Below are 23,108 nucleotides of genomic sequence, written 5' to 3'. Positions count from 1 at the left end.
TCAGAAATGCACAAGTCTAGAAAAAAGCAAGATATTGTGCAGAGTATTTTCTGAAAGTTTGATAGGTAGGTTCCATATGGAGAAGTAGTTTCAAATAATCATTCTAACCCTATTTAGCTGTATGTTATAAAACATTGGTCATCCTAATTATTCCCTAAAGTAAGATTGCTTACCTACTTTTCTAATATTTCTATTGAGCATTTCCTATTCCTTTGACAAGAGTATTTCACTGTTGTAACTTTGCCAGCTTGTGACTCCTTTTATTTTTCATAATTATTTTATTTTCATATCCAGTGTGATGTTTGTCTCATTTTTTTAATCTCATAAAGTGTTTATGGAAATTACTGTCATTTTTTGATACTCCAACATTAAACTTTCTCTACATGAGAGTACATTTCACAAGTGAGCCTTGGGAAGCGTCACTGAGAACAAAGCTATTGGAGGTGATCGAATTCCAGCTGAACTATTTCAAATCCTAAAAGGTGATGCTGTAAAAGTGCTGCACTCAATATGACAACAAATTTGGAAAACTCAGTAGTGGCCACAGGACTGGAAAAGTCAGTTTTCACTTCAATCCCAAAGAAAGGCAATGCCAAAGAATGCTGAAACTACCACACAATTGCACTCATCTCACATGCTAGCAAACTAATGCTCAAAATTCTCCAAGCCAGGCTTCAACAGTACGTGAACCAAGAACTTCCATGAGGAAAAAGCAGAGGAACCAGAGATCAAATTGCCAACATCCACTGTATCATAGAAAAAGCAAGAGAATTCCAGAGAAATATCTACTTCATTGACTACGCTAAGCCTTTGACTGTGTGGATCACAACAAACTGTGGAAAATTCTTCAAGAGATGGGAATACCAGACCACCTGACCTGCCTCCTGAGAAATCTGTATGCAGGTCAAGAACAACAGTTGGAACCAGACATGGAACAATGGACTGGTTCCAAATTGGGAAAGGAATGTGTCAAGGCTGTATATTGTCACCTTGCTTATTTAACTTCTATGCAGAGTCCATCATGGGAAATGCCAGGCTGGATGAAGCACAAACCAGAATCAAGAGTGCTAGGAGAAATGTCAATAACCTCTTATATGCAGATGACACCACCCTTATGGCAGAAAGTGAAGAGGAATTAGAAAACCTCTTGATGAAGATGGAAGAGGAGAGTGAAAAAGCTGTCTTAAAACCTAACGTTCAAAAATGAAAATCATGGCATCCAGTCCCATCATTTCATAGCAAATAGATGGGGAAACAATAGAAACAGTGACAGATTTTATTTTGGGGGGCTTCAACATCACTACAGATGGTGACAGCAGCCATGAAATTGAAAGAAAAGCTTCTTTCTTTGGAAGAAAAGCTATGACCAAACTAGACTTCATATTAAAAAGCAGAGACATTACTTTGCCAATAAAGATGTGTCTAGTCAAAGCTATGGTTTTTCCAGTAATCATGCATGGAAGTGAGAGTTGGACCATAAAGAAAGCTGAGCGCTGAAGAACTGATGCTTTTGAACTGTGTTGGAGAAGACTCTTGAGAGTCCCTTGGACTGTAAGGAGATCAAACCAGTCAATCCTAAAGGAAATCAGTACTGAATATTCTTTGGAAGGACTGATGCTGAAGCTCCCATACTTAGGCCACCTGATGCAAAGAACTAACTCATTGGAAAAGATCCTGATGCTGGGAAAGACTGAAGGCAGGAGGAGAAGGGAAAGGCAGAGGATGAGATGGTTGAATGGCATCACCAACTTGATGGACATGAGTTGAATCGGCTCCGGGAGTTGATGATGGACAGGGAGGCCTGGCATGCTGCAGTCCATGGGGTCGCAAAGAGTCAGACACAACTGAGCAACTGAACTGAATTTGAAAAATAATCTGTCCATCAACAAATGGTCTCTTTACCTGTGGCTCTAGCTTAGGAGCCAAACAGTGGATTCACAGATGTCCTTTGTGGCTCCAGGGATTAGGCAGTGTGATCTATGAACCACAAGCCACACAAGATATAATGCTGAAACTGTCCTATAGTAATGCATAAATAATAGGTGACATTTTCCCATGACTGTCAGCCTTTCCATTGATCATTAACATAATTTCTTATAGCTTGAAGCAACAATACAGTTTGTGACTGTATTTTTGCCTTTTTCTCAATTCTACAGGTTTAATTCCTTATCCTCAGATGTGTGATCTTCAAAGGCCAAGGAGAGTAATCACCCCTATATTTTGCCAAATAAAGACAACCTTTATCCTCCACATCCATCTAAGTAGGTCCAAATGAAAAAATTGGTACTGAACAGGAAAATAACACAATCGTTGAAATATTTATTTTTTGGAGGTAGATATACTTTTCGGAGAAGGCAATGGCAAGCCACTCCAGTACTGTTGCCTAGAAAATCCCATGGATGGAGGAGCCTGGTAGGCTGCAGTCCATGGGGTCGCTAAGGGTCGGACACGACTGAGCGACTTCACTTTCACTTTTCACTTTCCACTTTCACACATTGGAGAAGGAAATGGCAACCCACTCCAGTGTTCTTGCCTGGAGAATCCCGGGGACGGGGGAGCCTGGTGGGCTTCCGTCTATGGGGTCACACAGAGTCGGACACGACTGAAGTGACTTAGCAGCAGTAGCAGCAGATATACTTTTAACAACTTATCTTCCAAATTAATAGCAACATGAAATATAGGAAAGAACATCAAGCCAGAAGCACAGACAAAATATAAGTGCCTACCACATAAGGACGTTTGTGACATTAAGAAGTAATGTACATAAGAAGAAATAAGGAACCCAGATGCAGTCTCCAGTCACTGAGCAGTCAATGATGTGTGAAATTGAGCAAAGTGTCATTAGTCCGACCAGGACAAATCTGCTGCTAAATAAAACATATTCCACCCAAGAGTTTGTAAAAATCTTTAAATGAGAAGGTCAAAGAAATAATAATAATAATAAACAAGGATATGTCATTGAATATAAGTAATCTAGGATATAATAACTGGCCTGAAGGTTGAAAATAAACATCATTTGTCTACACAGACTGGAAAGAGCAGCTCACTAAAGCACGTAAAGGGAATCTGTTGGCTTTAGCAAATATCTGCAATTATCTGCCACTAACCATTGGGAAATAAGAAATCACAGTATAATCAGCACCTATTTCCAATAAGAATGTCCTTCAACTGTAGTAAAAACTCATTGTATTACTGAGATAAGTATGCATTAATGAGAGATATATTATTATATATGTTATATATATATCATTACATATATTGCATTAATGAGACAAGTATGAAATCTCAAAAGACACCATGCACCTAAGACCCATCTGAAGGCATCTGGTGGGCAATCACGTGGAAAAGCATCTCATTCCCAGAGCAGCACAAGTACTGATGTGCGCAGGCGTCCCCATGAGGCTGTTCGCTCACATTCCTCCCCTCTTTTTAATCTACTCCTGCTTGGTCTTCCAAGAGAAGAGCCCAAAGAATAAAGAGATGTGTCTCAGTTAACTTCCTTGGGGTTCATTTGAGAATTGAGTGCTTATTATGTACCAGGTACCCTGCTAGAATCTGGTAGCCCAAGAGGAAGAAGGCAGTATTCTTGCCATTCAGGAGCGCACGGTCAAATATGGTCATTCAAGAGGTGATAAAATCAGACCATTAGGGTGGGGCCCTAATCCAATATGACTAATATTATAAGAAGAGGAAGAGAGGGCAGGGGTGGGCATGCCCAGAGAGATAACCGTGTAAACAGGCAGCAAGAGTGGCATCGGCAAGCCAAGAAGAGAGGCGTCTATAAACCAAGCCTGCAAACTCCTTGATCTTGGGCTTCCAGTCTCCAAAACCGTGAGATAATAAGTTTGTGTGGGTTAAGTGCCCTCAGTCTATGGTATTTTGTTATGACAGCCCTGGCGGACCGGTACAGCATCCTTCCCTGGACCAGGGTTGCTTGATGCACACAATGAAGGGACAGTGAAGGGAGACAGATGACCTTGAAAAAGCTCATGGGGAAAAGAGCTCACCTCTGTGTGTGTTCAAGGAGAAACTGGGTGGGTCCCCATCAGGGACATCACACCGGGTGGGAAAATGGGCCAGGTTTGAGGAACATGATATCACGTCTCTATCGTGTTTCTCTATAAGCTTCTTCTTTTTCATGGAAGACAATTATCGCTTTCATCATCATATATATTTGGGGTCTCCTATCTAGAAATTTAAAGCAAAATAAAAACACATTTCAATCCTTTGTGGCCTCTTCTTCGTTTGACTCCTTAATTTCTCAAACACACAGTGTCTTACTGCTGCCACCATCTTTCTCCCACTTTTTGGAGATGAGCGTTTGAAATGGAGCTTGAGGGACTGATGGGACCTTACCAAGTGAGAGGAAAAGAATGCCATTGTCTTCCCAGGTGAGAGAAAGGAGGAGGATGAACCTGGGTCTTTACTGTCAGGGTCACACAGAGGTGAGATGGTCCTTGAACAGCTGCAGTTACACATATTCTAGATCTTCCACAAGGCTCAAGAGTCAGCAGATCTGCGTCTACTCTTGCCAATTGTGAAGAGTCAACTTGCCTTAGGGGACTGTGACCTGTGTTAAGTTATTAGCCAAGTTATCTAATTCTGTTGTGAGAAAAGAATTCCAAGAACAGTGGCTACTGCTAAGACAATATTTTCATCTTGGTCAGTAAATTCTGTTTCCTATACCAACAGATTGTTTCACAAAGTTGTTGCTGAGAGAACCCTTTAAATAATAAGTTTGTTGTTGCTCTTCTGTACCCTCTCTTTGGTAAAAATGCTAATAACAGTACATTCCCCAAAATGTGAAATGGCACCTTGATTAAATAGCTAATACATCTCCTTCATGTCACGGAACTGTGCACCTCAAAAAGGATTGGATGGTAAAGTTTAGATTAGAGTCACATAATAAAGTCTATGTCTAAGCCTGTTAGTCCTCTAAGAGGGCAGGTGGCTGGTGAGTGGAACGGTATTGGTTCACATGGGGCTATGGGGACTGGAATGGAGGTTGAGAACTATAGAATCTGTACACAGAGCAACTTGAAGTCTCTGTGCTAAGAATAATAGTCAGTGTGAACTTTGCAAAACACTAGTCGCCTTGCCTTGGTGGATTTTACAGGGTTACCGTCTTACGCTGTCTGAATCATTTTTCTCTGAGCACTGTCTGACTGTTGTTTTGGAAGCAGGGGAAGGCCCAGGGTGAAGGGCTGGTGTGCGGCTCACCCTGACAGACCCAAGCTCACTCTTTCCACCCAGATCTTCTCTAAACAAAGGGGTGCAATTGCAAAAGGGAATGGCTGTGCTCCAGAACACCCTTCGCTTCTGAACTTGCCTGAAGTCCAGGATTTTATGTCCTGCTATCACTGCAGATCTGTAACGAACTACACTGATTATACACTTGCTATATACAAAGCATACCACTTAGTCTTGGGGCTATGGCACTACCCAAAAAATACACTTCTGCCATCCCCACACCTAGATTCTGGATGGGCTGACAGAGCATGTTTCTAATTCTTAATGGTTACCCTGAGGAGATTACCAGTGAAGATTAATTACAAGGGTTTTTCTTGAAGTGCCAAAACCATTTCCCTCAGTTAATATTTCAACTGCTTGTCATTTAGCTTGGAATACAGTTTTGACTTCAAATGTCAACAACAGTGACAACATTTTTAAAATAGTTCTCTTTCCAGCTTAGTGAATCTGATTTCCTTTTGAACCTGTGTAAAGTGTAAGTTGGATTTGCCTGCCCCTTCCCAGGGTGCAGCGTGAAGGTCACCCCTGGCCTGGCCCTTCACAGCTGATTGGCGCTCCAACTCTCCTAATGATCCAGGGCTTTCTTTGTGACCTGGGCAAGTCTCTTAACACTTCATTACGTCCACATGATAAGTTCCCAGAGGAAGCTTCTGTGGCTAGAGCTGGCTGATATTATGCACTAATGACTACCAAGTAGAACAAAAATAATAAATAGGACTTACGTAAAGTACTTAATTGCATGGCTAAGTGCTTTATTCCTTTCACCAGGAGTGTTAGTATCCCATTCAACTGCTGTATGTTGATACAAATGAGCATTAGTATCCCAAGAAACTGAGGCACAGAGCGTTCAGATAACCTGCCCAGGACCGCTCAGCTAGAAAACAGTGAGGTTAGATTTGAATACAGTCTGCGTGTCGACCATTAGCCTGCCCCAGGAATCACCCTGGGAGAAGTTGCTCTCTCCCAGTACCAGACAGATAGCTCAAATTAAGCCACAGGATTTGCTTTCTTGGGTTGCAACCCTGTTGCTAGAGTCTCTAAGAAAACATCTGCAATCCTCATTCCCTCTCTGTGACAGGAAAGACACTGACTCCCTCCCCTGGAGAGTCTCAAAGCCTATTCTTTTTGGCATTCCTCAGTCCCTGGAAAACAAGAGCATCAAAATAGCTCGGAGGGTTCCTTTCTCTGTCTTCCCTCAATTTGCCATCTTTATCTAATTTCCTGGCAATTTACATTTCATTGAACATGTTTTAGCCGGATCACCTCAAAATGCTACCAAAAGAATCTACTTCATGAAGACCAGTAACGCACACTATACAAAATGCACCATCATATGTATTCCTGGCTATAGTCCTGACACATTTGAATTTGCTCAAGGATTTTGTTCTATTAAAAGAAATCAATTCACCAAGCAATTTTATTTCTTTAAGAGAGTTTTAACTTTTTAAGGTTACATTCTCTCAGAGAAACCATTCTCCAAGCTACATCAGTTCAGTTCAGTCGCTCAGTCGTGTCTGACTCTCCGCGACCCCACGAATCACAGCACGCCAGGCCACAGTACACCAACTCCCGGAGTTCACTCAAACTCATGTCCACAGAGTTGGTGATGCCATCCAGCCATCTCATTCTCTGTCGTCCCCTTCTCCTCCTGCCCCCAACCTTTCCCAGCAGCAGAGTCTTTTCCAGTGAGTCAACTCGTCGCATGAGGTGGCCAAAGTATTGCAGTTTCAGCTTTAGCATCAGTCCTTCCAATGAACACCGAGGACTGATCTCCTTTAGAATGGACTGGTTGGATCTCCTTGCAGTACAAGGGACTCTCAAGAGTCTTCTCCAACACTGCAGTTCAAAAGCATCAATTCTTCAGCGATCAGCTTTCTTCACAGTCCAACTCTCACCTAAGCTACATAATGGAAGCATATTATTAAGGCAGATTTCTTAACACATATATGTGGAATCTAGAAAAATGGCACAGATGATCTTCTCTGCAATGCAGAAGTACAGACACAGATGTAGAGAACAAATGTACGGATACCAAGGAGGAAAGGGAGGACGGGAGGAATTGGGAGGTCGGGACTGACATATATATGTGTGTGTGTATATGTATACTATCGGTACTATGTATAAGATAGATAACTCATGAGAACCTACTGTATAGCACAGGGAACTCCACTCAATACTCTGTGATGATCTAAATGGAATGGAAATCTTTTTAAAACAGGGGATATATGTATACTTACAGCTGATTCACTTTGCTGTACAGTACAATCTACCACAACATTATAAAGCAGCTAGTCTCCCCTCAAAATAATAAATAAATAAAATGTTAATACAGGGGGGAAAAATCAATTTTCCATAAATAGGTCCATTAGGTAATGCTCTTATTTCCTATAGATGTTACTATGGGAAACATCTATAGGAGTTTATTGAAAGAAAGTGAAAGTGAAGTCACTCAGTCCTATGGGACTCTTTGTGACCCCATGGACTGTAGCCTACCAGGCTCTGCCATCCATGGGATTTTCCAGGCAAGAGGACTGGAGTGGGTTGTCATTTCCTTCTCCAGGGGATCTTTCCAACCCAGGGATCGAACCCGGGTATCCCGCATTGTAGGCAGATGCTTTACCATCTAAGCCACCAGGGAAGTCATAGAAGTTCATTAAAATTACCAATTAGAAATATAGTAAATGTAGCACCCATCAACTCAGGCCTCTCAATCCCAGGGAGCAGGTTTATATTTCCCCAGCCCTTCTAATGGAGAAGGCAATGGCAAGCCACTCCAGTACTCTTGCCTGGAAAATCCCATGGACGGAGGAGCCTGGTAGGCTGCAGTCCATGGGGTCACGAAGAGCCAGACATGACTGAGCGACTTCACTTTCACTTTTCACTTTCACACATTGGAGAAGGAAATGGCAACCCACTCCAGTGTTCTTGCCTGGAGAACTCCAGGGACGCACAGAGTCGGACACAACTGAAGTGACTTAGTAGCAGCAGCGGCAGCAGCCCTCCTAATAGTGGCCTATTTTTATTTCTTCATGTAAGTTAACATGACAGTTACAAATGCAAAGTACTCAGATCATACCTTAACTTGCAGTCATACAGATTCTGCTCTAAATCATATCAAAGCATAACACAGAAAAGGTCATGTAACATTTTCCAATTGTCAATTTTTTCACTAACCCCAGCTTTTGTTGTTCAGTTGCCCAGTAGTGTCCAACTCTTTGCAACCCTGTGGACTGAAGCACCCCAGCATTACAGATCAGTTCAGTTCAGTTCAGTCGCTCAGTCGTGTCCGAACTCCGCGACCCCATGAATCACAGCACGCCAGGCCTCCCTGTCCATCACCAACTCCCGGAGTGCACTCAAACACATGTCTACAGAGTCGGTGATGCCATCCAGCCATCTCATTCTCCGTTGTCCCCTTCTCCTCCCGCCCCCAACCTTTCCCAGCATCAGAGTCTTTTCCAGTGAGTCAACTCGTCGCATGAGGTGGCCAAAGTATTGGAGTTTCAGCTTTAGCATCAGTCCTTCCAATGAACACCCAGGATTGATCTCCTTTAGAATGGACTGGTTGGATCTCCTTGCAGTCCAAGGAACTCTCCAGAGTCTTCTCCAGCACCACAGTTCAAAAGCATCAATTCTTTGGCGATCAGCTTTCTTCACAGTCCAACTCTCACATCCATACATGACCACAGGAAAAACCATTGCCTTGACTAGACAGACCTTGGTTGGCAAAGTAATGTCACTACTTTTTAATATGCTATCTAGGTTGGTCATAACTTTCCTTCCAAGGAGTAAGCGTCTTTTAATTTCATGGCTGCAATCCGCATCCGCAGTGATTTTGGAGCCCAAAAAAAATAAAGTCTGACACTGTTTCCACTGTTTTTCCATCTATTTCCCATGAAGTAATGGGACCAGATGCCATGATCTTTGTTTTCTGAATGTTGAGCTTCAAGCCAACTTTTTCACTCTCCTCTTTCAATTTCATCAAGAGGCTTTTGAGTTCCTCTTCACTTTCTGCCATAAGGGTAATGTCATCTGCATATCTGAGGTTACTGATATTTCTCCCGGCAATCTTGATTCCAGCTTGTGCTTCTTCCAGCCCAGCGTTCCTCATGATGTACTCTGCATATAAGTTAAATAAGCAAGGTGACAATATACAGCCTTGACATATTCCTTTCCCTATTTGGAACCAGTCTGTTGTTCCATGTACAGTTCTGACTGTTGCTCCCTGACCTGCATACGGTTTCTCAAGAGGCAGGTCAGGTGGTCTGGTATTCCCATCTCTTTCAGAATTTTCCACAGTTTATTGTGATCCACACAGTCAGCTTTGGCATAGTCAATGAAGCAGAAATAGATGTTTTTCTGGAACACTCTTGCTTTCTCCATGATCCAGCGGATGTTGGCAATTTGATCTCTGGTGCCTCTGTCTTTTCCAAAACCTGCTTGAACATCTGGGAGTTCACGGTTCACATATTGCTGAAGCCTGGCTTGGAGAATTTTGAGCATGACTTTACTAGCGTGTGAGAAGAGTGCAATTGTGTGGTAGTTTGAGCATTCTTTGGCATTGCCTTTCTTTGGGATTGGAATGAAGACTGACCTTTTCCAGTCCTGTGGCCACTGCTGAGTTTTCCAAATCTGCTGGCATATTGAGTACAGCACTTTCACAGCATCATCTTTCAAGATTTGAAATAGCTCAATTAGAATTCCATCACCTCCACTAGCTTTGTTGGTAGTGATGCTTTCTAAGGCCCACTTGACTTCACATTCCAAGATGCCTGGCTGTAGGTCAGTGATCACATTATCGTGACTATCTTGGTCGTGAAGATCTTTTTTGTACAGTTCTTCTGTGTATTCTTGCCACCTCTTCTTAATATCTTCTGCTTCTGTTAGGTCCATACCATTTCTGTCCTTTATCGAGCCCTTCTTTGCCTGAAATGTTCCCTTGGAATCTCTAATTTTCTTGAAAAGATCTCTTGTTTTGCCTTTTCTGTTGTTTTCCTCTATTTCTTTGCATTGATCGCTGAGGAAGGATTTCTTATCTCTCCTTGGTATTCTTTGGAACTCTGCATTCAGATGCTTATATCTTTCGTTTTCTCCTTTGCTTTTTCGCTTCTCTTCTTTTCACGGCTATTTGTAAGGCCTCGTCAGACAGCCATTTTGCTTTTTTGCATTTCTTTTCCATGGGGATGGTCTTGGTCCCTGTCTCCTGTACAATGTCACGAACTTCCGTCCAGAGTTCATCAGGCACTCTATCCATCAGATCTAGTCCCTTAAATCTATTTCTCACTTCCACTGTATAATCATAAGGGATTTGATTTAGGTCATATCTGAATGGTCTAGTGGTTTTCCCTACTTTCTTCAATTTAAGTCTGAATTTGGCAATAAGGAGTTCATGATCTGAGCCACAGTCAGCTCCTGGTCTTGTTTTTGCTAACTGTATACAGCTTCTCCATCTTTGGCTGCAAAGAATATAATCAATCTGATTTCGGTGTTGACCATCTGGTGATATCCATGAGAGACGCCAGCCCCGGCGGCGCAGACGCGAGAGACACGGGCCTCGGCACAACCGACCACGCAAAGAGGCGCTGCAGAGAGGAGCTACCCCACGCCTGAGGCCAGGGCCGGCGGCCGAGAGGAGCTACCCCACGTCCAATAGGCGGTGGCTGCGCGGGCGCAGTAGGGCCGAGAGGAGCTACTCCACGTTCAGGGTCAGGAGGGGCGGTCTTAAGAAGATACCCCTCATCCAAGGTAAGGTGCAGCGGCTGCACTTTCTTGGAGCAGCTGGAAGAGATATATCCCACACCCAAGGTAAGAGAAACCCAAATAAGATGGTAGGTATTGCGAGGGGGCATCAGAGGGCAGACACACTGAAATCATAATCACAGGAAGCTAGTTGATCTGATCACATGGACCACAGCCGAATGTGGTCCACTGGAGAAGGGAATGGCAAACCACTTCAGTATACTTGCCTTGAGAACCCCAGGAACAGTATCAAAGGGCAAAGTGATAGGATACTGAATGAGGAATTCCCCAGGTCGGTAGGTGCCCAGTATGCTACTGGAGCTCAGTGGAGAAATAACTATAGAAGGAATGAAGGGATGGAGCAAAAGCAAAACCAATACCCAGTTGTGGATGTGACTGGTGATAGAGGCAAGGTCCGGTGCTGTGAAGAGCAATATTGCATAGGAACCTGGAATGTTAGGTCCATGAATCAAGGCAAATTGGAAGTGGTCAAACAGGAGATGGCAAGAGTGAACATAGACATTCTAGGAATCAGTGAATTAAAATGGACTGGAATGGGTGAATTTAACTCTGCTGCTGCTGCTAAGTCACTTCAGTCGTGTCCTACTCTGTGTGACCCCATAGATGGAAGCCCACCAGGCTCCCCCATCCCTGGGATTCTCCAGGCAAGAACACTGGAGTGGGTTGCCATTTCCTGCTCCAATGTGTGAAAGTGAAAAGTGAAAGTGAAGTCGCTCAGTCGTGTCCAACCCTTAGCGACCCCACGGACTGCAGCCTACCAGGCTGCTCCATCCATGGGATTTTCTAGGCAAGAGTACTGGAGTGGCTTGCCATTGCCTTCTCCAGAATTTAACTCAGATGACCATTATATCTACTACTGTGGGCAGGAATCCCTTAGAAGAAATGGAGTAGCCATCATGGTCAACAAAAGAGTCCAAAATGCAGTACTTGGATGCAATCTTAAAAACAACAGAATGATTTCTGTTCGTTTCCAAGGCAAACCATTCAATATTACAGTAATCCAGGCCTATGCCCCAACCAGCAACGCTGAAGAAGCCAAAGTTGAACGGTTCTATAAAGACCTACAAGAACTTTTAGAACTAACACCCAAAAAAGATATCCTTTTCATTATAGGGGACTGAAATGCAAAAGTAGGAAGTCAAGAAACACCTGGAGTAACAGGCAAATTTGGCCTTGAAGCACGGAATGAAGCAGGGCAAAGGCTAATAGAGTTTTGTCAAGAGAATGCATTGGTCATAGCAAACACCCTTTTCCAACAACACAAGAGAAGACTCTACACATGGACAGCTTTATAGATATCAATCTATAAACCTTATTAGTACTCATTCCTTGACATTTGCTGATCAACAATAGAGGCTTAAGCACAGTACAAAACACAGAATTAGACATGGAATGTGTACATACATGTGATCAGTGTTGCTACCATTCCCTGACACACAATTTTCCACTTCCAGCCACAGGACAGAAGTGCACATTCAACCCCTCTAAGGTTAGGGATCATCTTTGTACTCATTTTGGCCAATGTAATGTGAATCAGAGTGACATGGATCACTTCCTAATGGAAGTATTTAACTTTAAGGAATGGATTCACCAGCCCTTTGCCTGTTAAGCGATTATAAGAGCACATCTTGATATGGAAATATCATAAACTAAAGCAGCTGGGAATGCTGAGCTGGGAATACAGCTTCCCTGAAAGACCCCAGACCCACAACATACTGCATCAGTGAAAGACAAATTCTGTTGTTTGGTGACGAATTTTACAGCAGTAAAATGTAGCTTGCAGAAGGCAATGGCAAGCCACTCCAGTACTCTTGCCTAGAAAATCCCATGGATGGAGGAGCCTGGTAGGCTGCAGTCCGTGGGGTCGGGTCCCTAAGGGTTGGACATGACTGAGCAACTTCACTTTCACTTTTCACTTTCCACTTTCACACATTGGAGAAGGAAATGGCAACCCACTCCAGTGTTCTTGCCTGGAGAATCCCAGGGACAGGGGAGCCTGGTGGGCTTCCATCTATGGGGTCACACAGAGTCGGATATGACTGAAGTGACTTACCAGCAGCAGCAGCAGCAAAATGTAGCTTATTCTACTAATATAGCATTGTATGTGATTCATGATTTGCATCATACTGAAGTCAGGGCCATGTGTGTAATTCCTGAATGAACTGGTCAATTTGCTTTGTCAGTGGCCAAACATCATTTTAACCCCACCTTCTTGAAAATAAGTATTAATGCGTGTTTACAAGGAAAACTGAGAAAGATAATTTGCATAAATAAGTGTACATTTCATTGACTTCTATAAAAGCGAGTGATGACACATATCTTACTGATTAATACTCAACAAGACCATTCTTGACCATAAAGGACAGTTCATAATATCTCATAAATCAAAAACCTATTTTAGCTAAATTGATTCTAAGTAGAACACAGATATACACAACATATCAGTGTCCAGCTATTTCATGCCTGCATCAAGAACCTTATTAGAGGTCTTGTGGGCACACATTGTGTGAACAAACAGAGCACCACTCATATGTGTGTGTCAGACTTATTCTGACCGTTTCCTTCCAAAACCACACCCACCAAAGAGGAGAAAAGGGAGCCCTCCTACACTCTTGGTGGGAATGTAAGTTAGCCACTGTGGAATACAATATGGAGGTTCCTCAGAAAGCTAAAAATAGAATTACCATATGATCCAGTAATCCCACTCCTGGGCATTTATCCAGACAAATTCTAGTTCAAAAAGATACATGCACCCTTATGTTTATAGCAGCACTATTCACAATAGCAAGACATGGAAACAGCCTAAATGTCCATTAACAGATGAATGGATAAAGATATATATATATATATATATATAGGTAGATGTAATGGAATAATACTCAGCCATAAAAGAGCGAAATAATGCCATTTGCAGCAACATGGATGCAACTAGATATGATCATACTGAGTGAATTAAGTCAGAAAGAGAAAGACAAACACTTTATAATATCACTTATATGTGGAATCTAAAATATGACACAAATGAACCTACCTATGAAATTGAAACAGAATCACAGACATAAAGAACAGACCAATGGTTTCCAAGGGACAGGGGTTGGAGAAGGGATGGAGTGGGAGGTTGGGGTTAACAGATATAAGCTTTTATATGTAGAATGGATAAACAACAAGATCCTGCTGTATAACACAGAGAACCACATTCAATATCTTATGATAAAGTATAATGGAAAGAATATTTTTAAAAGAATGTATACATATATATACACATTGTACTATATGTATAACTGAATATGTATGTATAAATGTATAGCTGAATCACTTTGCTGTACAACAGTAATTAATACAACATTGTAAATCAGCTATGCCTCAATTTAAAAGCATGTGAACATGCCCCTCTCCCAGAAGCATGAACTCATGGGATGGCACAGCTCAACCAGGACTCACCTCCTCACCTTCCCTATGAATCGCCCTCGTGGTAGGCAGAACTGAGCCTTCCAAGGATGCTCTCCAAGAAAAGTTCCCAAAGTACATTTCTCTGCACAGAGATACTTGGAGTATGTGAATGTGGAAAATAGCGCAGAAAAAGATAGCTAAGACTGCTAAAATTCTAACCATGCAATTCTTGAGGTTAAGAGAAAAGATCAACTGCTTTTGTTTTTTCACAGCAAATCTAAAATTCCTCTTTTCAACCAAGTTGACTAGGGAAATATCATTGGGAAATATGAGAAAAACAGTTTCTGAGTTGTGGCCAACCTGTCCAAATGCCGGAAGACATTATGATCAAACTGCTAAGTTGAAAGAAATCTAGACAGTGAGGAGCTTCTCCAGATCCATGTTTATCATGACAAGCACCATTCAGCCACTACAAAAGCAGGGCCATGAATGAGCTGGTAAGAAACTGGAGAGGAAACCTCAGTGCAGAGGAACTCCCTCATGAAACTGAATGTGGTCCAAATATTATATTCAAAGGTAACTTACTTTGACATAGATCAGCGTTTGCTGACCTATGGAAAGCTGTTACAAACAGTATGCATGTATGATTGCAACTTTATAAACTTTGTGTGTATTCATTTTATCTTAAGTTAGGAAAATAAAATTTACGTTTCCTTTTGTTGGTAAATCTGGGCAGTGAAGTTAAAAGATTTCCACTTTCCTTTTTATAATTCTCTGTGTTGCCTGTGTTTTTTACATGTATTACCTTTACAAACTATAGGCATTGGTCAGAGTCGGAGAGCAATTTATGAGTGAGTTTCATATTAACTTGATTTAATTTTCAATTCATCCCTTCAGGCCTCCACTCAATTGTCTGCTATCGGTTTGGGAAATGCGACTGTGAAAGGTACATTATTTATCTGGCAGTTAATGAGAATTCCCATGTACCTATTATAGTTCACCGTTTTTTTAGACATTGAATAGTCTTCTGATAGTAAGTTCATAAACTACACAGAATGTAATCTCCTTTTGTTATTAATAGTTTAAGTTGGTCCTATGTAAGGACAAAGAACATCTGTTCCTCTCAAGATCTTTTACAGAAGGCTTTATAACAAGGTTTATGACTATATTCTGTCACAAAAGGGAACTCAGGTTCTCAAACATGACCCACATCACATATTTCCTTCTGTGAGAAACGCTGTTATCTTCACAGCTCTTTATCCAAATGCAGTGGGGAAAGTTAATCCTCAGAAATAGGTGCCGTCTTCACATTTAAAGTAAATACAAGGAAGTGGAAGTTTACCTACAAATACTACACCATAAACCCTTTGAAGGTGGGGACCTCTTGATTACTCCCCCAGTATATAGTAGAGGCCCATTAATCTTTTGATTGGATGAATGGAGTTAAATCCCAAGGAGCTTGAGGAATTCCTCCTTTAAGGCATTAGGCTGCTAATTACATCATCCATTGTTAAAGAGGAGAACAAGAGTGTTTGTCCTGCTTCTGATGACATGGTAACATTCCATGGAAATAATTCAGTGACTACTCACTGGAAAAGACTCTGATGCTGGGAAAGGTTGGGGGTGGGAGGAGAACGGGACGACGGAGAATGAGATGGCTGGATGGCATCACCGACTCTGTGGACATGAGTTTGAGTGTACTCTGGGAGTTGGTGATGGACAGGGAGGCCTGGCGTGCTGTGATTCATGGGGTCGCGGAGAGTCGGACACGACTGAGCGACTGAACTGAACTGAACTGAACCTCCCCAAGTCTTCCATATACCAGGAGAATATCCTAGAGAATAAAAATTCTCTCACCAAGAATAAAAGAAATCTGTTTTGAAGCAGGGTATAAGCATGACTGATAACCGCCCCCACCATTCCACTCTTCCACCACACCCAACTGTTTTGAATGGAATAGTAACTAGCATGGAGAAGGCAATTGCACCCCACTCCAGTACTCTTGCCTGGAAAATCCCATGGATGGAGGAGCCTGGTAGACTGCAATCCGTGGGATCACTGAGTTGGACACAACTGAGTGACTTCACTTTCACTTTTCACTTTCACACATTGGAGAAGGAGATGGCAACCCACTCCAGTGTTCTTGCCTGGAGAATCCCAGGGACGGGGGAGCCTGGTGGGCTTCCGTCTATGGGGTCACACAGAGTCGGAAACAACTTAAGTGACTTAACAGGAGTAACTAGCATGAGAAGTCTCAATAATACCAAACAGCATAAAGACATGTTTTCAGTATTTATTCCAGGGAAGAACTGATAAAACATTAGATAATCTTGCTCATTTTGAAGCTCTAATACAGACAAACTTGGGCATAGAAAGGGTTCTGAACTAGTACAAATAATATGAAGCTGTCCTCATAAAAGCACTTTTTTTTCTTTATTTTCTTCCAGGGCAAAATTTGTCATGAATTTCTTTAATTAATTAAGATTTCAAGGAAACTAAGGGAAAACACCAAAGCTCTGGACAACATGGCTAAGATGATCACTAGACACTCCACAGACTGGCCATCTCTCAAAAGCCCAATTTAACATTTGGAAATGTTATTTTTATGTAATATTTCACTCCCCATTGTACCACTGGAGATTTACAGGAAAGGAAAGTGAAGTCGCTCAGTCGTGTCCAACTCTTTGAGACCCCACGGTCTGTAGCCTACCAGGCTCCTCCGTCCATGGGATTTTCCAGGCAAGAGTCCTGGAGTGGGGTGCCATTTCCTTCTCCATGGGGGTCTTCCCGACCCAGGGATCAAACCAGAGTCTCCCACAATGCAGGCAGGCGCTTTACCATCTAAGCCACCAGGGAAGCCCCTGATTTACAAGCTATTAAGAAATACTAGGCTTGCTAATGAAATTTTGTTGACATTCAGTGCTAACAAATTCAGTCAGTGCTGAGTCTGTGTATGCTGGATATTGTAATCTGAAGTTACAGGTTACACTATCAGCCCTAAATCAAGTAAAAACAAATGCTTTTTCTCTAATTTACAGATTTGTCACTGTGAATACCTGTGACTTACTGAGTATGTCACAAAGGAATGAATCACTCTAATGCACCTGACAAATGTTTTTGGCTTGAAGCTCAACATTCAGAAAACGAAGATCATGGCCTCTGGTCCCATCACTTCATGGGAAATAGATGGAAAAACAGTGGAAACAGTGTCAGACTTTATTTTGGGGGGCTCCAAAATCACTGCAGATGCTGATTGCAGCCAGGAAATTAAAAGACGCTTACTCCTTGGAAGGAAAGTTATGACCAACCTTGATAGTATATTAAAAAGCACAGACATTACTTTGTCAACAAAGGTCCGTCTAGTCAAGGCTATGGTTTTTCCCATGGTCATGTATGGATGTGAGAGTTGGACTGTGAAGAAAGCTGATCGCCGAAGAATCGATGCTTTTGAACTGTGGTGTTGGAGAAGACTCTTGAGAGTCCCTTGGACTGCAAGGAGATCCAACCAGTCCATTCTGGAGGAGATCAATCCTGGGTGTTCATTGGAAGGACTGATGCTAAAGCTGAAACTCCAATACTTTGGCCACCTTATGCGATGAGTTGACTCACTGGAAAAAAGTCTGATGCTAGGAGGGATTGGGGGCCGGAGGAGACGGGGATGACAGAGAATGAGATGGCTGGATGGCATCACCGACTCGATGGACATGAGTTTGAGTGGACTCCGGGAGTTGGTGATGGACAGGGAGGCCTGGCGTGCTGTGATTCATGGGGTCGCGGAGAGTCGGACACGATTGAGCGACTGAACTGAACTGAAAAATCTACCTCATATAGAAAGACCCTAACAGACAAACACACACAGAGTATGAAAAGGTGTCCCTAAAAGTAATTTCAGTAAGATTGACAAAGGGCCTTTGATTTGGGGATTTGTCCCTGGAAAGATCGTGCATGCATGCAGGAACTCAGATTTCATCTGTTGGTTTAACATCAACAGACTTTATTGTATTGACTTTGTGCTCTTATCTGATGGCAATAAATTCCCACCAGAGTGAAACACCAGCTTAGCCAGTGACCCCTGCTGTTCAAATCAGACTATGGAGCATGCTTTTCTGGTAAGCCAAGTCCCTGTGGCTTCTGGACTGCCCTTTATGAGTGACCTTGGGATTTTGCACTTTCCACTCAGGATTCCCTAATGTGAGCAATTAAGAGATGCTTCATTCCAAGAGTCTCATCAGCAGTTGCAACACATCAGTGAACAATACACTACTGGGACCCCAGGAAGAGAGAGGGAAATTGGGAAGAAAGAGACAAGGGAGAAGAAAGGGAAAGTACCCACAAGGTTCCTTGCAGACCTGCGGTGTCCAGTATCTCTTTAGGTAAGAACGCCCAGCTGACTAGGTACACGGGCAACACAAATTCCAAGTTTCTGAAGCCCCAAGGCCAAGGAATCACTACTGGTCCAACAGACTTGAGACTTCCTACTGTAAAAAAAAGTTTCTGGGGAGGACACCTGCACTGAACAGAAACAGAATCTCCTTCCCAGCGGTCCAGTCACAGAACCACCCCGGGTGCCTTTTGTTTCACTGGTTAGATTTGTTTTGATTTTGTTGTGTTGTGTTTTGAGGCAGACCAGGTATGCAAGTATGACAGACCATGTGCTAGTTCCATTTTTAGACTACCCCAAACGTTTAGGGCCATTTTCCCATTGAAGGAAGAAGCAGACAATCTCAGTAGTGAGCCTCTAGCTGTTCCTGGGAAAAGCATATCGTCAAACAGCTTTCTCAGTTCATCCCAAGTCGGCTTTTCCCTCCAGGACTGGGGAAGAGCAAGAAAAGGATCTGTTGCATTAGTCGATGATCACCGTAGGTGTAATTGTTTTCTTTACCATTTTGGAGCGAATGTTTTTCAATCGTTTTCTATGGAGCTACAAAAGCATCCATCCACATTGCCTTTAGATTTTTCTCAAAGAACGAGTTCGCTGTACTTGATACCAAAGGACCTCGGGAACCAGGGGTTGCATTGGCTTTGGACCCCCACCCCCAAACAGAGAGTTCACGCAGATCCCAGCAATTACACGTCTCGCTTCGCGGCCCAATAGGGCCGGGGGACAACTCCTGTTTCGCCTCCAAAGAACCGTCACCCTGAGCCCTGCGCCAGGGCTCCGGCTGAGCGCCGACCGCAGTCTTGGTCTCCGCCGCCCCTCCGGCTGCCTTCCTCTGCCAGCTCGCCGAGTCAGACTCCCTGGGCCTTTCGCTCGCTCTTGCAGCTCCGATCTCGGGCCCGCTGGCCCCTTACATCTTAAAGAAAGAGATGCGCGCGAGAGCTCGGGTTAGCAGTTGGTAAACTGTTCGCTCGCAGCCTTGACTTTTCTTAAAAAGCGAGAGGCAAAGGCTTTGCTGCCGCAGACCCGGACCTCGGTATCGGAAATCCGCAAGTGAGCCGCTGGGCTCCGAGCGCTGGAGTCGAGTCGCGGGTACTCGCCCCGCGCGCGTTTGCGCTCTGCACGTTCCGGTCCAGCGGCCGTCGGCGTCCCAACGGTGGGTGCAAGGGCCCAAAGGCGAAAGAACCAAATAATTCCGGCTCCTGCTGCACATTAAAAACAACAACAACCTCACGCCCAACGTGTAAAAAGATAAAATAGCTCTCAACCGAGCCACCTGAGAAAAGGAAGCCGATTCGCAACCCTCGTGGGGAAACCATCTGTTTTGGAAATGGCGCCCCCACGTGGCCGCCGCGAGCCCCACCGGGGACCGGGTCCCAGGAGAAGGTGACGTCACCCACACTGCCTGCAGGCGCGCGGCCGAAGCCAAACCTCCGCGCAGCCCCGGACGCCCGATCGGCCCGCGCATCCCCGCCGCCGCCGAGGCCCCTGCACCTCCAGCGGCCGGGGCGCGAGCTGTGAGACCCGGTTCCGGTTACTTCATCCCTCCGTGCCTCAGTTCCCTCGTGACTACTCCTTTTAAAAATGATACTAATCACATCCACCTGCCGAGTGGCAGTGAGATTTCCGGGTACAGGGGAGGCACTCAGCCGGCCTGTTAGGGCTTCGGCGCGGGGAGTGCTTTTTCGTGCTTCCCCGGGGCGCCCCAGGCTTGCCCTCTGTAACTGCATTCTTCCCCACTCTCGAGTTGGTGTAAAGGCTGAAGTCCCAAGAGGCCGTGCATTTTAACAAGGAGAGCCGAAAGCCACGCTCCCCAGTGTAGAGTAAGAGCGGGTGGGTGGTATGGGCACTGGAGGCTAAGAAGCTTGTTTTCATTTCGAGGTTCCGCTCCACCGGTGCTAGATCAGGAGAAACTAAGACGCCGGCTTATTACAGGTATTCGTTCTCCCGCCTCTTGCCTGCACCCCTCTCGTCCGAACCCCTTTACTCTGCTGTTCTCGAGGGGCTGGGGTGAGGGAAGCATTTTCCCGGGTTCCCCGCCGAGGCAGAGCAGACGCAGGGGTCCGGCGGCCCCGGGCTGGGAGAACACCTCCTTCGCCGCTCGTCCCAGGGCAGAATCTCTGAGCATCAGAGTGAGGGTCCTGAGCGCCCAGAAGCTCTTCCAGCCATCACAGGTTGAACCAAGCAGACGAATGCTTCTGACAAGACTGACGGGAACTTTTTTTGTGCCTCAACATTCTTCAGTGCCTCGACAACAGAAAGATAGCGGAAAAAGAGGTCCAAGTCCAGAACACGGGGTTGTCCAGGTTCTCAGGCCTACAGCATTAGGGTGGGATGTGGTTCTGTGTGTGCGCGTGTGTGTGCGTGTGTGTCCGTGAGTGTGTGTGCGTGTGTGTCCGTGCGTGCGTGCGCGTGTGCGCGTGTGTGTGCGTGTGGCGAGGGCGGGGAGGCCCTCTGAGGAGTGGACATCCAGCACTACTTACCCTGAGTTTGGGCGAATAGTCTCCGTTCCTAAAACCGACAACCACTTATTGGACCCCGGAGGAGTGGGCTGTGGATCGGTGAGGAAGGCAACATTGACTCTCCGTGTGGAAAAAAAGGAAAAGCCTTTGACGTGTTTTGATAAGTTGCATGGATAGGAGGAGACCCGTGGGCCCCAGGGACAGCGCGGAGCACAGAGGAGTCCGGGCCACGGAGGGCGCCGCCGGGCTGCCCCGCGCGCCCATATCTCTCTGCGGCGGCACCGAGGCCCGGGCCGGGGAAGCGCGCCGCCTCGGGCACCAAGCGCCCGTGTTCGTGCGTTTTTCACACAGACGAAGGGCGGCGCCCGCGTCCCCGCCTGGGTGAGAGGTCATTCCCCTGTTCGCCGGCAATCTGCTTGTCCCGCGAGCCCCACTGTCTCGCGCACACGCGCTGGGCCGGGCGCGAACTGGTTGCCGAAGGGAAAGGGAGCGGGGCGCCACCCGAGGCGGGAGACGCGGCCCGCGAGGGTGCGGTCTGGGCGGGGTGCGGGATGCGCGGAGGGGCCGCGACCCCGGACCCGGCAGGCCGGAGCGCCACGCCAGGCGCCGCGGCGACCGACCGCCCTGCGGCTCCCGGCGCCCCCTGGCGGCCAGTGGGGCCGCGCGGGCTCTCGAAACAATGCCGCGGGCCGCGGGGCGCCTGGGTCCCCAGCCTCTCCCGGGCACACCGCCGCTCACCGCCCCGAACCACCCCCGCTGGCTCCCAGCGCCTTGCTCCCCAGGCTCTTGACCGCCGAGGAGGTCTGAGAAGCGGAGGCGACCCCGGGGAGGGCACTGGGGCTTGGGGCGGTGGAGGAGGAAGGGCCATCATCCCAGCCCCGGGCCCAAGTCCTAACATCTCTTAGAACTGAGGCTTCGATCAGCTGCTAGGTTCAGTGTGCTTCTGTTTTATTGAGGTGTATTTTTCAAAGTACTTCGTACTGGGGAGCGGGGCTTATTAGTCAGACCCGAAAAGACCCAGGACCCTTTCCGCGGAGGAGCGCGGCCTTCCGCCGCCGCGGCTGGCCCTCCTTCCCCTGCAGAGCACCGGCGCGAAGGAGAAACGATGCAAGCCGGTCTTTAAGGACCCAGATGTTTGGGTCAGAATCAGAAGATATTCTCCTTACAGGTGGCAGTGTTCCTGCTGTATTCACGGCCGGGAGAAAACACTAAGTGGCTCTCGCCACCCACACATTAACCCCCTCCTCTAAGCAGTGGCGGGCGACTTGGGCCTGGGAGGCCGCCAAAGCCAAAGCATCTTCCGGAAGGAGGGAAATAGAGAGGCTGAGGAAGGAGCCTACTGGTGGCTCTGGGTGGCTGGGAAGGAATAACAATGCGCCCACCTTCCATATGAAAGAACGATGGCGGCCCGCTCTCCCGGGATTCTCTCTTTGGACTTGCACCGCCAAACTGCCAGGAGGCGAAGAGGGCGGAGACGATCAACCAGCCCCAAGGGGAAACTTGGGGCGATTAGGAGAAAGGAGGCCACACACACACCCCTTCCTGCTGAGACACACACACACACACGCACACCCCTTCCTCCTGAGCCCCCCTAGCCCCGGGTTACAGCTGTGAACTTACTCTTTGGAGTCCTCCACGAGCTGGAGTCTCCAGCTCCGCGGGCGCACAGACCTGGCGCCCTGCACGGTGCCCGCTGGCATTGTGTAGGACGAAGGAGCGACCTCTGCCAAGGCTTCGAGGGTGACGAGGCAGAGCTTCTTCCCCTGCCCCCTACCCCTTCCCTGCCTGCCCACCTGGCCACTTTCTGCCAGCCCCCTGTGCCCAGCACCAGCCTTCCCAAACTGTGCCCTGAAGGCACATACCCCTGA

Source organism: Moschus berezovskii, chromosome 19 (assembly GCF_049115385.1).
Source record: "Moschus berezovskii isolate FMDL1 chromosome 19, NW_MosBer_1.0, whole genome shotgun sequence".
Lineage (NCBI taxonomy): Eukaryota > Metazoa > Chordata > Mammalia > Artiodactyla > Moschidae > Moschus > Moschus berezovskii.
The sequence above is the reverse complement of the archived record's forward strand: the minus strand, read 5'-3'. Positions refer to the sequence as shown.